Below are 19,020 nucleotides of genomic sequence, written 5' to 3' on the forward strand. Positions count from 1 at the left end.
CTCGTTTTCTCAGTATAACATAAATATAAACAGATCCCTAGTTTATTGAAGAAAAAAGCCTAACCTACATTTACACAGGGCCTGTGTTCCATTTATTTTGCTTTTTATAAACCAGTGTTTCTTAACCTTTTTGTCAGGGGACCTAGATTTAGATTTTTTTCCCTGATCACCGATTCAATAGAAATACTACCACTGGCAAATTCTGCTGATCTGTACCAGGCGTTTGCTCATCCTAATCAAGAACACTGTGTCCAGTCTAAAGCTGGACATACATAAGAAGAGCTGCTCATTTGGCAAGGTCAACAAATGAGTGGATCTCTCCTTGATATGCCCACCTTTAGGTGGGCAATATCGGACTCATCTGATCATGGGCCCTAGGGCCCCAACAAGGCGAAAATAGCATTTGGATAGAGGACCGCATCAACAAACCGATGGGGTCCTTGATCCGACAGGATTTTTAAGCCTGGCTGATCAATTTCTGCCCTACTTTCTGCCAGATATCGATCGTGGAAGCTCGTCGGAGGGCCCCATACACTGGACAATAATATAATAAGCTCATATCTATACATATATACATATAAGCATTAATTAACAAATATCGGTGCTAAACAGCAATCATTTGCTTATAGCAAGGAATCATCAATTAGCCTTGATCAGTTCGAAAATGAAAGCAAAGAAATGATTGGTTGGTATGGGCAATTTAATTGGTGTAATTACAGGTATAGGATTCGTTATCCAGAAAACTACAAATTATGGGATGGCCATCTCCCATAGACCCCGTTTCATTCAAATAATCCAAATTTTTAAAAATGATTTCCATTTCCTCTATAATAATAAAACAGTACCTTGTACTTGATCCCAACTCATATATAATGAATCCTTATTGGAAGCAAAACCAGCCTATTGGGTTTAACGTTTAAACTATTTTCTAGTAGATTTGAAGTATGAAGATCCAAACTACGGAAAGATCAGTTAACCAGAAAACCTCAGGTCCTGAGCGTTCTGAATAACTGGTCCCATTCCTGTAATTTGGTAATCAATTAGCCCCATAATGTTAGCTCATCTCTGACACCTAATACTTTATATGGTTTAGGGATGCACCAAATCCACTATTTTATATTTGGCCGAATACCGAATCTGAATCCTAATTTGCATATGCAAATTAGGGGTGGGAAGGGGAAAACATTTTTTACTGCCTTGTTTTGTGACAAAAAGTCATGCAATTTCCCTTCCCGCCCGTTAATTTGCTTATGCAAATTATGATTCGGTTCGGTTAGGCCGAAGGAATCCTGCTGAAAAAGCCCAAATCCCGAACCGAATCCTGGATTCTGTGCATCCCTAATATGGGTATTTGTGTGTCCCCTCTAAGGGTAGGGACACACTGGGCGATTTGGGGAGTTTGTCGCCTGGCGACTAATCGCCGCGACTTTTCTCCCCGAATGCCTCCCCTCGCTCTGCGCCTGGCTAAAATGAAAAATCGCCTGCGCTAATCACACGCGGCGATTCGTTTTCCGAAGTTTCCTCGTGAGGCAACTTCGGGCGATTTCGGAAAACGAAAAAAAAAAATCGCCTGCGCTAATCACACGCGGCGATTCGTTTTCCGAAGTTTCCTCGTGAGGCAACTTCGGGCGATTTCGGAAAACGAATCTCCGCGTGTGATTAGCGCAGGCGATTTTTCATTTTAGCCAGGCGCAGAGCGAGGGGAGGCATTCGGGGAGAAAAGTCGCGGCGATTAGTCGCCAGGCGACTAAAACTCCCCAAATCGCCCAGTGTGTCCCTACCCTTAAACTTCCAATTGGAATTCCAAATTTTAGATTATAATTATCCTGTACCTAAAGCCTGGTTCCATTTTGAAGGCAGAGAACAGAGACTGGAATTAATTATGGTTAATCTCATTGCTATTTAGTAACAAGTCTTTTCTTTGACTTGTTAAAGTGCCCTTATCAAGCACAGATAATCCCTTTTATATCCCTTCCCCTTTACATAGACTTATTGATTAGTTAGTGGAGGGAGGGGGAAGTTTCTTCCTCACTATTGACATCTACATTAACATTATGGTCTCTTTTCTACCATCACATGCTCTCTTGCCAAGAACCTCCCCATAAGTTTACAGCGAGAAGCCTGACCTAGGGTAATGACTACTAAGTGCCAATTTATAGCCTAGAGGGAATTAAATGTCTGACCAAGGCTGTGTGGATAGACTTATATTTCTTCTTAAGGTATGTATCTACATAACTAGTACAACAAGCAAGAAGAAAGATTACTGACACTTAGGACTCCATGCGAACGGGACAAGCCATGCATGTTTATTGCAAGGTAACGTTTGGGGCGTGCCCCCGAAATGTTATTAACTTACTGCCCCAGCCTATAGGTTCAGCATTTAACAGTGATGATCCAGACCTACACAGGAGCTCACCATCTTGGATTTTGTGAGGAGTGTCACTGGAACACTCTCAATGTGGTCTGGGCAACTGTTGAGAAGCTAAGCTTAGGGGTTGTTGTAAATCATCAACAGAAAATGTGATTCATGTGACATAGCTAATACTGCAGGACTGATTATTCTGATGCAAATTGCACTGGTTTCTGCGGTGCCATGTAATGAGAACCTGAATTAATTACTCATGTTTTACTACTTTTAACTACTAACATTTTCAATAAAACTTGTTTTTTTTTTCTGCCCTGTAAAAGATGCCGCCATTTCAAACAGTCATATTTTTTCCAGAGAAGACCAGGCGGTAAATGTTCAACTTATTTTCCGGTCTGTTTAATTTTTAGGTTTTAGCTTTCCTTTCCGCCGAACATCTGACCTGACATACCGAGTGTTAATCAGAATATAAGCCAGTCACTCGGCTATAAATAAAATCCCTCTTTACACTTTTAATCATGTTGTATTAAACCATTTTAAACTGCTCACGTGTCCATGCATTATTTCTCCCATAAATACCGAGCCATTTTAATCACATAAATATCCTTTAGAGACTCACCATCACTACTGATTGTGTAGTATTTCTTCTCCAGACATAAGCACTGTTTCACTATTGCTTTATAGATATTTATTTTTATAATGAAATGTTTGGAACAATTCTACACACACACACACACACACACACACACACACACATATATATTTATATTTATAAATATATCTAATGAGCTTGATATTGATTACTCAGAACCTGAAATGGCTTTAGCCTTGCATAATCTTCTCTAGCTGCAGTCTTCCTTGTCTCCTGCTATGTCTCTCTTTTTAGTCCTTAATTATAATAAACCATTGTGGTAGGGCTATAACCAAAGCATGAAAGCCTTCAACCATCGGACCTTTGTGAGCCAAGCTGAAACTGTAATTACTGTAATTATGCAAGATTATCTACAGTCCAGACCAAGCCCTAGGGAACCGGCCCAAGCCCGTGGACTCTACCATTGAACCTATTCAGACCATGCTAGTGTCACAGAGAGGGAGGGTCCTGCCACGGACATCACCAACAGGGGGGCTTAACAGAAAGTAATGAGCAGGGGCTTAAAGGGGTTGCTCACCTTCCAAACACTTTTTTCAGTTCAGTTATTTTTAGATTGTTCCCCAGAAATAGACTTTTTTCAATTACTTTCCATTATTTATTTTTTACTGTTTATCCAAAATCTAAGTTTAAAGTTGAATGTTCTCTGAACGGTAACAATTTTGTAACATTTAGTTGATACACATCTCTGGAGTATTAGCAACTATTGTATCAATTCTAACAGCTGCCTGTATTGATACCCAGAGATTCTGCTCAGCAGGGACAAAGAGAAGAAATGTATCAACTAAATGTATCAATTTAAAACCGTTTACCCCCCCCCCCCTTCCCAGAGCTGCTTCGGAAGGTGAAAAGGTTTACACTTCAATATTAGAATAACGGTCACACATAGAAAATAGAAGGAAAAAGTCATTTTCTGGTGATCTAGCTGAAAAAAAAAACTGTTCCTTTAAGGGCAGACACACTCTCAAAGAGATTTAGTCGTCCGGCAATAAATCACTTCTCCTGGCGACTTATCTCCCCGACCTGCTTCCCGCTTACTAGAATGTAAATCGCTAGTGGCATGGCACCCGGAGGCAACTTTGGGCGAATTAGGAAAACAAAGCGCACCGAATGCCATCCCGCTGGCGATTTACATTTTAGCCGACGGGAGGCATTTTGGGGAGATTAGTTGCCCCGAAGAAGAGGAGATTTTGTCTGGACCCACCACCTACCTGAACCTGTACCAGTAACCCTCCTAATAACAGTTAACTTCCTGACTGTGCCGTCAGTCTTTACTGAAAGTATTCATTACATGCAGTCTGTCCAGCAAGTTGTGGCTGCTCAGAGTTGATATCGGTTATAAGGAATATGTGAACATGTCCCTACAATTCCAGTGCTGGTAGACTTCTACCCAGGGGGATTGTGTCCCCTGAGGCAGCTCCCCAGCACTTACCTTTCCCGCACCAGAGTGGGTCCAGGGAATCCGCATCGCTGGTGCAGAGCGAAATGGCACTGTCTGCACTAGAAGAGGTAAAATTCCGGTTTAATATCCAGAAATTCAGCTTTTAAAGTTGCCAGGAGTGGCTGGTAACTTGCTGGCTACTGCTTCCTGAGCCAAGTTTCACAACTCACCTCATGGCAGCAGCACCCCTGGAGAACAAGCCATTTATTTTGAAATATGATAATAGTGAACCCTGGATCATTAAAGAGCTATCCTTGTCCCCAAATGCCCTTTTAAAAATATTTGTATATCATTTCATGCACTGTAAATCATTGATGGCGGTGACCTGTTATTAAGTTAGGAAATATATTCACTTCTAGTAAATATATCTTTTAAAAGGAGGAATTATTTCCTTTGACTTGCTTTTTTTTTCTTTAAAACTCATTAACTCAAGTGCTCAGAATCCTGCAGAAAGCTTTTACAAAGCCTGGGATCAATGGCGTAACTAGATGTTACTGGACCCCACAGCACAATTGTTTTAGGCCCCCTAGCATATCCAGAGGGTGTTGTGTTTAACCAATATATAGTTGGGCTTTTTATTTGGGCCTCATGTAGCCCTCTATATCTCCTGGACCTCCCTGCAGCCGCACAGTCTGATTCCTATGTAGTTATGCCCCTGCCTGGGACAGACTGGCAAGTGCAAAAAGACTAGTACAAAGATGATTTTTTTTTGCACTTTGAGCCCACACCCAGAATGTAGCACAAAACCAGCACCGTTCATATGAGATGGTGGCCTGTAGGCATACAGATGTGCAAGCTATGGAGCGCAAGTGGGCATAAGACACAGGAGAGTGCTTTGCCTATGGCAGACAAAGTGCAAGGTTCCCTTGTGTTAGCAGCACTGCACCTGCACTAGTGCAAAGAGTAGTCTGCACTGAAATCCTATGGGTACAAGTGTTATGTAGTTGGGACCTAAGGGGTACAGCTTTGTTCTGCTTAGAACTTCAATTTGCCCCCATGAGATTTGTAAATGAAACCTGGATCTCTGGCTACTGTACTCTGTATACGTTTTAAGAAAAAAGTTAGAATTTCAGCCATAAAGTAGGAGAGAATTGCTCTTTTATTAGATTTAAACATTAGATTACACTTCCCTATACGAATGCAAGTGTGACAATAACTCTTTCTTGTGTCCTTTACCTTGTTCCATTTGTCACGGGCCTCTCACTCGTCGCATACACACAATTTGGAAAAGTCATGCAGTGTGTTTAATTGTGATTTGCTTGAATCAATAGACATAAAAAGTCTTATCTGCCTCTTTTTACAAACCTCATCTAATTCACCCTTTGCAAAACGACTGCCCTTGTACGAGAGTTTTCTGTTCCAGGGATATCAGAAATTCTAGCAATAATAACATTCATTGATCATTTGCCTCACTCCCTGGAGCTTATGGAGGTGATCGAGCTATTGCCTTTTTTTCAGTGGGTTCCTCCCCATTCCCCAGACAGGTGGAGGCAAGTTTGATATACTGTATGTATAGAGAATATACAGGGCCAAGTGTTCCTACAGGTTTCTGAGCAAACACCTGCCTGAGGATTAGATACAGATGGCAGCCCCCAGCACTTTCATGTCATGCACATCTTCCAGTTAATAACTTGCCCCAGTGCAGCCAGGCAAGTGATTAATAACTGTCCTCAGGAAGGACAGTCAGGCAATAGCCTAGCACCCAGGAATGTGAGGTTTGCTTAATATTTCAACACATAATACACAAACATCTACAGATGAGCGAGCTGCAGTATACTTCTCCCCAGTTCTCTTTGTGATTTTAGGGGGGATGGCACTCATTTTCCGAAGTTGTCCGAGGTTGCCTCACGAGGAAACTTCGGGCGACTTCGGAAAACGAATCGCTCCGAGTGCCATTGTCATAGCCGGCGGGAAGGCAGGTCGGGGGAGACAATTTTGCAATTGGCTTTCATTTTTTATTATTTGTGTTTTTTGCATTATTTGCTTTTTATGCAGCAGCTTTCCAGCTTGCAATTTTTTCAGCTACCGTATACGGTTACCAGGGTCCATATTAACATAGAAACCATGCATTGATTTGAATAAGAGGCGGGTATATGAATAGGAGAGGGCCTGAAGAGAAAGAGGGGTAATAAAAAGTAGCAATAATACATTTGAAGCATTACAGAGCCGGAAAGAGTCTAAAGTCTAAAGAAGGTGAATAATCCAAAAACGATGAACAACTGAAAATAACTATTCTATAACATTTAAAAGGTACTTAAAGGTGAACCACCCCTTTAATAACTGTTCCTTTTTTCCCAGGAGAGTCCTGGGAATATTGGAAATGTCCCCATATTTTTCAAACAGACCAATTTCAATTTTATGTCACTGTTCTCGATGCAAAAAACAAATCTCCGCTCCTCCCTTTTTAGGGGTTAATAAAAATGGGTACATTAAACAATATGCATTTTGCCCTATTGACTGCTTGAAAAGAACACGAGTTATTTGTTCAAAGAGTCTTACTTCAGTATGGGCCTTCACATAGATCCAAGGATCGGTATTAATGCTGTGTGATGTCTGATTATCTCTTTTAACTTTTAATAGTTAATGACAGCATAAGAAATTGATAAAACAGACTTGACAGGTAATGTCACAATTAATATCATCAGTAATGATAAAGTGGTACAGTTATATTGAGAATCGCAGTACTCACAATATCTCAGTCTCACTGACACTTGTTTCTAGGTCTCAACATGTCCCTTTCAGTTTATAGTGGTGTCATGTTATCACACTCTCAACCTGTGCAAGTAACTCAGCCTTAAGGCCCCAATACATGGACAGATATGGGCAGTGTGTGGCCCTCCAATAGGCTTCCCTGATCAATAGCTGGCCAAAAGTCAGCCAGATGTCAATCGGGCAGGTTTAAAAATCCTTTCTGATCGAGGACCTCATCGGTTCGTTGATGCGGCCCTCAATCCGAACGCCCGTATTCTAATTTATCCAATCGTTGGGACCTAGGGCCCATGATCAGATAAGCTAGATATTTCCCTCAAGGTGGGCATATCGGGGAGAGATACGCTAGTTGGGTGACCTCGCCAAACGAGCGGATCTCTGAATGTATGGCCAGCTTTATCTTTCCTATACCCACCTGAACCCATTCATTCATGATATGAACTAGCAGTGGAAAGGGGCCCTGCTAATTATGTCATGGGTGGGGGAGGTAGCAAGCAGGGAGCGGGGCTTCTTCAATATCTGCTGGTTCCATTAATTTGGGATGTCTGAACAATATAAAGGCGACTTTGCTTTGTATGGTCCCTTATACCTATTTGATCAGTCCCCAACCTTTTTTTTTTACCTGTGAGCCACATTTAAATGGACAAAATGTTGGGGAGCAACACAAGCATGAAAAAAAAAAAAAAGACCTCGGGGTGCCAAATAAGAGCAGAGCAGAGCCGGGCCAACCCGAGCAGGTGCCCTAGGCAACCTGGTCGGCCACGGCGCCGGCTGAGTGCGTGCTTGATAGCGTATGCGCGAAGCTGCGTTCCAGCGCGCATGTGCGAAGCTGCATGTTCATGGCAGTTGGTTAGAGACGGGGCCAGAACATGGAGTAGGCGACTGATCCGGTACGTGCCTGGCGCCCCCCAGCTTTGCGCCCTAGGCACATGCCTACTCTGCCTACCCCTAGTTGCAGCCCTGAATAAGAGCTATGGATTGGCTATTTGGTAGCGCATATGTGGACTGGCAGCCTACAGGATAATCCATTTTGCAGTACCCCTAGGGGCCTATTTATTATGCTCTGTAAATGAAATTTGCCAAAAAAAACAGTGTAAAAAGCTATGTAAAATAAATGACGTATTTATCAAGCTGTGTTTTATTTTACGCCTTGCAAATGCCAGATTTTATGATGTTATTTTACACTGCTTCAGACCTTTGTAAGTAAGTTCTGGTGGAAGTTGGTCAAAGAAAAGGTGAATAAAAACTTGCCTCCAAGCCAGGAATTCAAAAATAAGCACCTGCTTTGAGGCCACTGGTAACATCCAAGGGGTTGGTGAGAAACAAGTTGCTCACTAGCCACTGGTTGGGGATCACCTGTACTTTTACTGTCCAAAAATGCACAAGTGTGCAGAGCGTTGATGAAAACGTGTCATGTGAGCAGTCTTATAGGTAGCTAAATCTGTTGCAGACAATTATTAGTCCTGAAAGAAGCGACCAAGAATAATGCAATGAGAAAATAATTATACATTAATTGCCTTTTTAGGTTTTCAAAACCCCAGTAAAAAAAGCTCCCTGTTATAATCTAGGCTGGAGAGAGATTTGCACAGAGCTTTTATTTTGTTACCCAAATCAAGTGTGTTGTCTATTGCTGTCAGCCATGTTGGTTAGTAAACATTAGGCAGTCCAGATATCCAGGAGGAAAATATACACATTTCTGCCTGGATTATGTCACTTGAAATGAAATTACATTGCTCACTTAAACAAAATGCTGAGTGTTGCATTGTATTACTCATACAGCAAATGGAAAGCTGATTCTACAGTTGCATTGGACTTGATTTGATTTATATGATATATATATATATATAAATATAATTAAAGGGATACATGTGCTATTGTATGCATCATTGTACAAAAAACATAGATCTGCTTCCTTCTGAACAGAGCCAGTGATTAGAATAGGGCTGACATCCCACTAATGGACACCACAGATGATATAACACATTTTCACATGCAGCTACTCACAGCTTTGCCTCATTCATTGCCCCTGCCGTCCACATCTCCCTGTTCATAAAGAGGAAAAAAACACATCAGTATTCCATGTTATGCCTGCAGTAACCTGCTACCTTTCCTTCCCTGGTGTGTGATGGATTTGCAGATCACATTTTAGCAATTTTGACCTGCAGACTAATTGGCTTGGGACTGATTTAATAATCTAGGTGTGAAATTGCGCCAGTCTGGTTACTGATATTGGCCAATCATATCTTTGCTTAACATTTTAAACTTCAAGTTGCTAATTGGTTGCCCTGGCTCTCACATGTAAAGAGTACTAACCAACAAGAATTTTTGGGACCTGTGTTGGTTGTGTTAAAGGGGTTGTTCCAGCTGGTTTCAGATAGTTCACCAGAAATAAAGACTTTTTCCAGTTACTTTCTATTTTATATGCGTGAATGTTTTTCTAATATTGAAGTGTAAGTCTAATTTTTCACGCTTCTAAAGCAGCTCTGGGAGGGGGGGTCGCCGACCCCGTAAACTGTTCTAAATGGATACATTTAGTTGGTACATTTCTTATCTTTGTCCCTGCTGAGCAGAATCCCTGGGTTTAATTAAAGGCAGAATTTAAAGGATATGTACAGGCAAACAAATCCCATTTTTACTTTCTTTAATGAAAAAGAAAGCTACCTTCAATATGCTTTTATTAAAAAATGTGTACCGTCTTTATAAGAAACCTGACTGTATGCAGTGAAATTCTCCCTTCATTTACTGCTGTGGATAGGAATTGTCAGATGGTCCCTAACTGGGCAGGGAACCAATCATACTAATGAACAGCACGGGGAGCCCCCGCCTTACTTCCCAGCCATGCAGAACTCAAGCAGCTTTGTTTGTTTCCCTGTAGAGCAGTTGGCGACTGTGTGGAGATTTGTATTGGATTTTAATTTTGCCTTTACATCCCCTTTACTGTTTCTAACTCCAGCTGCAGGGAAAAAGATATTTAGAGGATTATTTTTCTGCAGCCACTGGTTCTGCAGAGTTGGAGAAAGTTTGTATTAAACAATACAAAAACTATAAAACCCACATTAGACTACATGACAACACAGGACCCAGTGCAGTCTGTATATTCTGATAATTTATCAGTCTTGTTGTATTGGCTTCTGGCAGATATTATTTGACTTATGCTGTTTTGATAATTTATGACAACCCCTAAGCAGCCCAGACCACACTGAGCATGTGCACAGTCTTAGTCTTGCAAAGATGTTTAACAAAGTTACAAGATGGTGTCCCCCTGTGGCCAACTTTGAAAGCATAAATCATTTGTTTAATTAGGCTTGTGGTGCAGTAAATTCATATTTATGTTTAGTATACAAAAAACAGCATTTCTAGCCTTATTCTATTTTAGACTTTATGAAAACGAGAACCACAAGGGACTTTTAAACTCCACAATACATGTGTCCAAAACTATCTAAAGATAATGTAAGTAATTACACTTCGAAGTAAGCGATTTTTATTCACCACCATGCCATGTTGGTCAAATAGGGTTAAAAACATTTAAAAATAAGCAGCGCTGCATGTGGTCCATTGGTGTAAAGGGACGTAATGAAAGAAATTTGGAAGTAATAGATACAAAGTCACAATTGTAGTCTCCTCTGGTTATTTATATACAATTGGATAAATCCTTGTTGATCCTAGTGAAGGGAGAATCCCGAACTCAGAGGCAAAACAGTATGCATGCATTCCCCAAAGTTAAGCAAGTATTGAAAAAAGCATTGCTAAGTAATTGTTTAAATGTTCTCTGCCCGATATTCAGTGAAAAAGAATGGCTCCAATATTGGGGGTTAATATTTGTTATTCTTTCTATTTTAGACTTTACTTCCCTTTAATCAATAGTTGCAAATATTTCAGAGATGCTGCTGAAAAATACATCAACTCAATGTTGCAAAATTGTAACAGTTCAGAATCTGCACCTGAATTTCTGAGCTGCCAGACAAACACCAGAGACAGAAAAATTAAACTTTGATTTTGGAAAAACTGTAAAAAATAAAAAATTTAAAGCAATTGAAAAAAAGTCTATTTCTGGAGAACAATCTGAAAGGTGAACAACCTCTTTAAGGATAACACACCAGGTCGGACTGGGCCAGTGGGGCACGGGGGAAAACCCCAGTGGGCCCACTTACCTATCTTGAAGCAACCTCTGCTGAGAACTCCATGCGGTTATATAAAGAGATGGAGAGTAAGGGATATTAGGGAGTATTAGGGCGCTAGAAGGCAGTCCCATTCACATCTCTGGGACATGTTCCCAAAGTCCCTAATACCAAGGTCAAGTTTTGCTGATAATGCTTATTTCTGAAGTATGGAGTCCCCTACATGAAATCTACGTATCAATTGACAAGCATGAATTGTGTATGGAAACTGTGCACTGTGTACAATGGTTTTGTTAGTTTCAGAAATTTCGGGACAATAGGTTTCAAGGTAACAGGCCTAGATTAATCCATTATCCATCACTAAAGATAGGCAACCACATCGCCCATTGATTTTTAAAGTTTTTACAAGTAATAGACCCAAAGTATTTTTGTGTGCTATGGATATTCAAATAGTGGCTACATCGTTACCACTGCTAATTCTAGGGGAAAAGCAGCCATTGCGAATTACAGATAAGATTGCCACCTGGCCAGTATTTCACCGACCTAGACAGCAGAAATATCAGCCAGGGCAGGTATTACTAATTTACCGGTAAATCTGTAATAACCAATCAATCCACCCCCAGCATGCCTCCGATCCACCCCTTTCTGGCAGTCCCAGCCCTTAGGGTAAGGGCATACCTGGAGATTCGGGGAGAATTAGTCGCCCGGCGACTAATCTCCCCAAACTGCTTCCCTGTGTCTTCCGCCGGCTTCAATGAAAAAACGCCTCCCCCAATCCAGACATCACTGCTGTAGCAGCCATGGCTGCCAAGATGTTGGAGCTTGATACTGGTAAATAAGTAGGGATTGAAAGGAGGTTATGTTTATTGTTTTAGTGCCAGGAAGGTTTTAATGTTGCACACCTGTAAATACCTGGAACAGGTCAGTATCACTTTAAATCTAAGAGTATATGACAGGAGCTACATTATCATAGAAATTCTCAAGGCCGCAGAGCGAGTACAGGTTTCCTCAGCAGGAAAGTGAGTCCACTATATCCTTATGTTTTCTCTCTATGGCATTGCTGTGCTTTTGTTTTGTAGCACTTATACAGGAACATGACATAACTATTTCATGTGTGCAGTATATGTAAATATACACCAGCTGAAAAAAAGATCTGCCCAGATTAATTAAGGGATACAAAGAAAATCCAGGGATTGCCTTAGGGTTAGAAGAGTGTAAATGCCCGAGTGCCTGGCTAAAGCAGACAGCAGGAGTCTCACTTCTGTGGCACAGCCCGAGCTACTAACATTCCAGATGGGAGCCCGGCTGTGTTCCTTTTGAACATCAATATGCAACTTTGTTCTTCACTCGCTGGTTTGGTTTAGACATTGTTATTTATACACTCTGGAATCCAAGGGATTACAAAGCCACTCATAGGCAGCGGCTTGCATTTGTAATATATTGTTAGTTTTATTTGGATTTTGGATTTCTGGTTACAATGCTAGAAATGGGATTTGTGCCTTGCAGCAAGTACCTTTTGTTATGTGTGTTTATATATATATATATATATATATATATATATATAATATATATATATATATATATATATATAATATAAATATATATAAATATAAATATATATAATATATATAAATATATATATAATATATATATATAATATAATATATATATATAAATATATATATATAAATATATATATATAATATATATATATATAAATATATATATATAAATATATATATATAATATATATATATAAATATATATATATAAATATATATATATAAATATATATATATAAATATATATATATAAATATATATATATAAATATATATATATAAATATATATATATAAATATATATATAATATATATATATAATATATATATATATATATATATATAAATATATATATATAAATATATATATATAATATATATATATATATATATAATATATATATATAAATATATATATATATAAATATATAATATATATAAATAAATATATATAAATAAATATATATAATATATATATAAATATATATATATATATAAATATATATAATATATATAATATATATATAAATATATATAAATAAATATATATATAATATATATATATAATATATATATATATATATATATAAATATATATATATATAATATATATATATATAAATATATATATATAATATATATATATATATATATATATATATATATATATATATATATATATATATATATATATATATATATTTACACACACATACACACACATACACACACACACACAGGTATGGGACCTGTTATCCAGAATGCTTGGGACATGATAATGGATCTTTCCTTGTGGATATTCATACTAGGGATGCACCGAATCCAGGATTTGGTCTTTTTCATCAGGATTTGGATTTGCACAAATCCTTCTGCCCCTTTGAGCCCAATCCTAATCCTAGTTTACATATGCAAATTAGGGGCTAGGAGGGAAATCACATGCCTTTTTGTCACAAAACAAGAAAGTAAATAATGTTTTCCCCTTCCCACTACTAATTTGCATATGCAAATTAGGATTTGGATTCGGTTCGGTATTCAACCAAATCTTTTATGAAGGATTCAGGGTTTCAGCCGAATCCAAAATAGTGGATTGGGTGCATCCCTAATTCATACCTTAAAGGGGTTGTTCACCTTCCAATCACTTTTTTCAGATGAGTTGTTTTCAGATTTCTCTAGAAATTCAGGCTTTTTTCAGTTGCTTTCCATCTTTTACAGTTTTTCCAAAATTGAAGTTTAAAGTTTAATGTTCCTGCCTGTAGTGGTTCACTCTGGCAGCTCAGTAATTCAGGTGCAGAATCTGAACCATTACAATTTGATACATTTAGTTGCTACATTAGTTGCTACATTGCTCAGCAATATCTTTGGAATATTAGCAACTATTGTATCAATTCTAAGAGCTCCCTTTAGGGTTGAGATACATGGGCAGATTCGGGGAGATTTAGTCGCCTGGCGAAACTCAGGGATTCAGCTCAGCAGGGACAAAGATAAGAAATGTACCAAAAAATACCAAATATGTATGATATTTTCTGTGATCTGTATAAAAACATTAAATCTGTAGCCTCATACCTTTATATGGTCAGTGATCTCCTGGGTGACTTCTAATATTTTTATATTTATCAGCAGCGGGTGCATTATCCTTCATAATATTCTCATAAATTTCTTTGTGAAGCGAACTGCCCTGTTTTTGAGGTTTGTCAGTAGCATGAACTGTGCAGAATTCTCCTTGAATCTGATCTCTAAATCAGTAGTTCTAGAGGGACACATACACCCAGATTCTTTGGTCAAAAATCAAACCCCTTAAAGAATCTGATTGCAGGTTTCCTGCATTGCACTTCTATATCCAAACACTGCTTATTTCTGTGTCTGCTGCTGTTTACTCATGCTTCATGGTGGAATTTGTAGTCTGTCTGCAAATTGAGTTGCAGTATTAAAAATGTATCTGTTCCACTGCCATTGCAACCCTTGCGTAAGTGGAGAAGTTATTAGACTATGGACTTTGTTGTGTTTTCAAAGACATTAATATGTAAGTGATGGGACGAACAAGGACTAGGGTTGCCACCTGGCCGGTATTTTACCAGCCTGGCCGTTAAAAATGATGCTTTGTTCCAATGTTATTAATAGAAAAAAAACAGCAAGAATATAGGAAGGCCGGTATTTTTTCCTGAAAAGGTGGCAACCCTAACAAGGACTAACGCTTAGCAGATACAACCTTGAAGGCACATTTATTAAGGGTTGAATTTCGAATTCATGTGAGTTTTTTGATGAACTCCCATGAACTCAAAATTCGACCAATCGAAATTTATTTTAAAAAAATCGAATTTTTAAAACTCTCTCTGATGAATAGAATCAAACTCGAATCAAATTTGATTTGAACTTAAACTCGATTCCAGTTTTTTTCTCTGAAAATTCTTGAATGTCAGGAAGGCTGCAAACAACTCAATTTCTCCCTGGACGTATCCCATTGATTTAAACAGCAATTCGGCAGGTTTTAGGTCAAATTCGAGTTCTTAAATTAGAGTGTGATAAATATCAAAAATCGTATTTGAATTTTTTTAAAAACCCAAATCGAATTTGAATAACTTCCTAATCGAATTTGGCAGTTTTGAGCATAAAAAAAGGCAAAAACCTGATCTAATTTAAATTCGATCCTTGATAAATGTGCCCCTTAGAGTACATTGTGTTTTTTCTGTACATTCTCATATAAGATTTTAATCAGCAAATGCAGCATTTCAATATTATGGCGGCAAGAGTTGACTACATGTTTAGGATGCCACTACCATCTTTTTTATTGCGGTGTAAATAGATTTAACAAATAGAGCACAGCGGTTACATTCTCTTAAGTATACAGCAGTTCTTTTTGTGGTTTAGGGACAGAAAATAATACAACAGGGATATTGAGATCCTCATAAAGACAATTACCCAAGTAAAAGATTCCCAGAGAGGACTGACCACTGGCATTATTTAAAGGAAGCCTTCATCAGCAGAATGACTACAGTAAGGATGGTGACCTTGTCTAAACGACTTTATTATTTTATATGCCAAGTACTTAATTACAGTGCATGCTGCTGCAATTCAAAACTTCATAATTAAATCATTTGTGCAACGGCAAAAGTTTTTTTTTTGTTTTTTTTTGCAATTAGCAATGCATATGGAGGGTGTTTTTTTTTTATAAATACACTTTTCAGTCTCTTGCACTGTGCAGATTCATTACTAAAAAAAAAGGGGGAATTTCATTACTAGCAAAGAGCTGTCCTACTGGATTTTTATGGCCTGCAGCCTGCCCAGGAATTTCTTACGCTTCATTTTATGACATCATCATTTTAATATAAACCCGCTCAGGAAGTGTAATATATCAGAGAATCACCTCACTAGTTAAATAGCATGGCAGTTAATTTGCCATATAATGAACTGTTAAAACTATAAAGTGTTTTGGGCTGAGCCTAATAGTAACAGGGCCAGAACTTGCCTAGGGCGCAACTATTTTAAGAAAAGGGGGGGGTCACAATCCCAGAAATTACATTTCTTGCTGTTTTATTGTCAAAATCCAACTATTAATTAGAAAACTCCATATGTACATGTATGGGATAATTATCCAGAAACCTGTTATCCAGAAAGCTCCAAATTACATGAAGGCCATCTCCAATAGATTCAACTTTAATCAAATAATACAGATTTTTAAAAAGTAAGTTTTCTCTGTTACACTAAACAGTGTCTTGTACTTGATCCCAATTAAGATATAATTAATCTTAATTGAAGGTACAGCAATCCTATTTTATAGAGACCACTTATGTGGAAAACCCCAGGTCCTGAGCATTCTGTATAACAGGGTCCCATAATTGTACTATTGCATCCATTGCCTTAAGGTTTATTCACTTTAAAGTTAACATTTGGTATGTTATAGAATGGCCAATTCTACACAACATTTCAATTGGTCATCATTATTTACTTTTGTACAGTTTTTTTTTTTATTATTTGACTCTCTTTGGCTTTCAAATGGGGATGACGGACTGCATCTTAAAATGAATGTTTTCTAAGGCTACATATTATTGTTATTGCCACTTTGTATTCTATTCATGCCCTCTCCATTCATATTCCGGTCTCTTATTCAAGTTTTTTTTTTTTTTTTAAAGTCTCTTATTCAAATTACTGCATGGTTGCTAGGGTAATTTGGACTCTAGCCACCAGATTGCAAACTGGAGAGCTGCTGAATAAAAAGCAAAATAACCGTTTGCAAATTGTCTCATCATACTAAAAGACTCACTCTCTACATCATACTAAAAGATATCTCAAAGCTGAACAACCCCTTTAAAGGAGAAGGAAAGGTTAAAACTAAGTAAGCCTTATCAGAAAGGTACATCTAAATATACCAGTAAACCCCCAAAGTAGTGCTGCTCTGAGTCCCCTGTCAAAAGAAACACAGCATTTCTTTCCTTCTATTGTGTACACATGGACTTCTGTATCAGACTTCCTGCCTTCAGCTTAAACCTCATTGCCCTGGGCAAGAGCATGCTCAGTTTGCTCCTCTTCCCCTGCCCCCTCCCTTTTCTACTGTAATCTGAGCCCAGAGCAGGGAGAGACTCAGGCAGGAAGTGATGTCACACCACGTTAATACTGCAGCTCCTATCCTAAACAAACAGAGAGCTTCTAGAGCTTTTTACTCAGGTATGGTAAAACATTCTACAGAATAAATATAGCATTCTAGCTTGCACTATTGCGGCTAATCTATTGGCAATAAAATGCCTCCGTAGCTTTCCTTCTCCTTTAAAAACAAACAGTCTGTGGACTCACCTGGACACCCATCTTTTTATAATATAGTCTGCCCAATTCCATTTGAGTAATGGTAGCACAGTGATGTCACAGTCATAGGAGGGCTGGCCGTAGGGTTGCCACCTTTTCTGGAAAAAAAATACCGGCCTTCCTATATATTTATCTTTTTTCCCTATTAATAACATTGGGATCAACCATCATTTTTACTGGCCAGGCCAGTAAAAAACCGGCCAGGTTGCAACCCTAGCTTGCCGGCTGCATCAGACATGGAAACTTCCCTGTACTTGTCAGGAGTCTCCCCAATTTAAAGCCCTCGCTTCTGGTCTCCAACTGTTAACAGGTCTGTCTCCCGCTGTAATTTGCAGCCAAAACATATTTACCAGTTCCATTGAAATGCATAGAATCGTCACTTGATTTTGTCTGATGCAGTGGAGTGTGGCAGGGCTGGAACAGTGTGGGGACAGGCATGGCCTAGATGCCCCCAGATAATTTTGTATCTGTGTTGGCATCTCTGCAGTATAAGCCAGTTCAGAGAGCCGTTAAAGAATGAGAGATACAGAGCACTACGCACTTATGGTGTGGGACTGTGTGTGGGGTGCATTTTAACAAATTGGCCTTGGGTGCCTACAGGGCCGGATTTACATAGTGGGTGCCCCTAGGCCCACTGCCGCTCGTCGCCCCTGTCCCCTGCTCTTTATTCATGCAAAAATCATCTGGACTGGAGCAATGGGGATTGGCGCACAGGAAATTTAAAAAATGATTATACCTCCAGCGCACTCCCAATGTTTTTGAACCAATATGGGTGTGGTTGGGCAGCATGCCGCCCCCCTAAAATCCTGCCACCCTAGGCCCGGGCCTAGGTGGCCTTTCCACAAATCCAGGCCTGGGTGCCTAAGCTCTTTGGCCCAGCTCTGAATTAGTCACTTACTCTGGAATTGGTGGAAGCAATTTGGTCTAAAAAAAAAAAAAAAGCATTCTTTACAGCCAACAAGTAACATTGACAGATATTCCACATCATGGCTAGGCCCCCAAATATCGGTAGCCCCTGTCAGGCATGTAGGGATATGTTTTCGCTAGAATCATGCCCAGTTTTAAGATATTGATTGTAGAAACTGCATGTGCTGCAACTGCTTATGTTACAAAATTTGATTTATTTGATGTTGCTTAGTGATGAGCGAATCTGTCCTGTTTCAGTTTGCAAAACAATTTGCAAAGCTGCAGAAAAATTTATGAAAAAACATGAAGCGTTGACATTTCGTGAAACGCATTTCACGTGCAACATTTTTACACGTGCAACAATTTTTCTATCTCCCAATGCATTAAAGTCAATGGGATTTTTTTCATATGGCGACTTTTTTTCTCCTAATGCATTAGAGCAGAGACACATGCTCAGATTTGGCACGACTGATCGCC

The 19,020-nt window shown here is 38.8% G+C and overlaps 2 protein-coding genes across 4 annotated transcripts in view; one reads left to right on the plus strand and one right to left on the minus strand.

The window, feature by feature from the left end:
• macrod1.L (MACRO domain containing 1 L homeolog) overlaps positions 1-19,020 on the plus strand; it is a 436,504-nt gene that overhangs the window by 313,555 nt on the left and 103,929 nt on the right.
• Positions 1-19,020, minus strand: part of flrt1.L (fibronectin leucine rich transmembrane protein 1 L homeolog) — a 177,367-nt gene that overhangs the window by 109,639 nt on the left and 48,708 nt on the right. The window contains exon 1 of one of the 2 annotated variants that reach the window (XM_018257628.2): positions 9,169-9,213. The exons of the other annotated variant lie outside the window; for it this stretch is intronic. The gene's annotated coding sequence lies outside the window, so the exon portion shown is untranslated. Of the gene's footprint in view, positions 1-9,168; positions 9,214-19,020 lie in introns of those variants that run through there. 2 annotated transcript variants of the gene reach the window in all.

The sequence above is a fragment of the Xenopus laevis genome, chromosome 4L, assembly GCF_017654675.1.
Source record: "Xenopus laevis strain J_2021 chromosome 4L, Xenopus_laevis_v10.1, whole genome shotgun sequence".
NCBI lineage: Eukaryota > Metazoa > Chordata > Amphibia > Anura > Pipidae > Xenopus > Xenopus laevis.